At 39.3% G+C, this 1,811-nt stretch overlaps 1 pseudogene; it reads left to right on the forward strand.

Annotated features, from left to right (window-relative positions):
* The first annotated feature begins 358 nt into the window (after positions 1–358).
* On the forward strand, positions 359–1,570 carry LOC102868771 (annotated as a pseudogene).
* The last annotated feature ends 241 nt before the right edge of the window (positions 1,571–1,811 follow it).

The following is a 1,811-nucleotide window of genomic DNA, read 5'->3' on the forward strand; positions in this document are numbered from 1 at the left end:
ACTGCATGATTCAAAATCAGGAAAGGACTGCATCAGGGATGGCTCCTATATCCATAGCTTTTCAATAGATATGCAGAACAGATCATTCTGGAGGCTAGACTTGATGAGGAGGAATGTGGCGTCAGGGTTGGTGGAAGACTAATCAACAACCTGCACTAGGCGGATGACACAACCTTGCCTGCTGAAACTGAAGTGGACCAATTGGTAGCTTCATGACCGATTGAGAAGAGATTGAGGTTGTTAACAATATCAGCCTACTTGACTCTATAATCAACACTTTTGGTATTAGCAGTCAGGAAATCAAAAGACGAGTTGCCATTGTCACAGTCACTGATGCTGTCTCAGATCTGCAAGAGTCATGTTACACAACACCAGGAGGCTAGCAGGATGTAGTTTTCATCATATGCAAGCCATGGCATCGGCAAAGCTTTAAAAGCAGCAAAGGACGGAACAAATATTATCAACACTGAGAAGACAACCCAGGCACATCACAAACTTCCAGGCACAATTTGTACTGCTGCTAAAGAAATTGAAGCATTTGCATGAAAAGCCTTGTCATGTACTGTTGATGTGAGAGATAAAGAGCAAATCAATAATGCAGTGGAGAAAACAGTCCAGAAATTTGGAGGAATTGATTTTTGGTGAATAATGCTGGTACAATTAGCTTGACCAACACATTGGAAATATCTACAAAGACAGTGGAATTGATAATGAATTCTAATTCTGGAGGCACCTACCTTACCTCTAAAGCATTTTTTCTTTATTTGAAAAAGAGTAAAATTACTCATATTTTCAATCTCAGCTCTCCACTGAATCTGAATCCACTGTGGTTCAAACAGCACTGTGCTTATACCATTGCTAAATATGGTATGTTTATGAATTTAAAGGTGAAATTGTAGTTAATGCCTTATGGCCTAAAACAGCTACACACACCACTACATTCTGGGAGGATCTGGTAAAGAAAGCCAGAGTAAAAAAGTTGATATCATTTTAGATGATGCATATTCCATTTTCACAAAGCCAAAAATGTTTACTGGTAATTTTATTATTGTTGAAAATATCTTAAAAGAATAAGGAATAAAAAAAGTTGATGTCTATACTATTAGACCAGGGCAGCCTTTCATACCAAATTTCTTCTTAGTTGACATCCCAGATGCTTAGAATCACATGGTGATGTTCCAGCAGCCACAGAAGGGAAGCAAGAGCAACAACCACAGCCATATTCTGGACCTGTGGAAGAAATATTTTTCATTACCAAGGACTCTCAATGTTGACATTGTCAAAGCCATTCAAGCAGTCCATCATTTCGAACTCCCAAGTGAAGATAGCAGAATGTGGTTTCTTGATCTGAAAAGCGGAAGTGGAGTTGTTGGATTTGGAGACATCCCCCTAATCAGGCAGATGTGGTGAAGAGCATGTATACTGAAAATTTTGTAAAATGTTTTCTGGGAAGCTAAAACCAACAATGAAATTCATGTCAAGAAAATTGAAGACTAAAGATAACATGGTCCTAGTAATCAAACTGAAGAAGCTAAGTCGTACAGCACTCTTCGACAATTTCCTGTACTGAGGTAATCTGGATTTGCTGTGATGCTGAACCCTGTGCCACTGGGGTGTGAAATGCCATAATGGTTGTCCATGGTGGTCAGTATTTGGTGGAGGTATAAGACAGGTTTGGAAGCAGGAGTGGCATCCACTTCCTAAACAACATGACTCTGGAAGCTCTATGAATTTGGAGAAATTATGTTAGTTACAGAAAAGCTTCAGGCCTTTTTTCCATAGGGTCACTATGAGTTGTCTCAACAACAATC

This window comes from Elephantulus edwardii, unplaced genomic scaffold (assembly GCF_000299155.1).
Source record: "Elephantulus edwardii isolate Elephantulus edwardi_28Jun2011 unplaced genomic scaffold, EleEdw1.0 scaffold00343, whole genome shotgun sequence".
Taxonomy (NCBI): domain Eukaryota; kingdom Metazoa; phylum Chordata; class Mammalia; order Macroscelidea; family Macroscelididae; genus Elephantulus; species Elephantulus edwardii.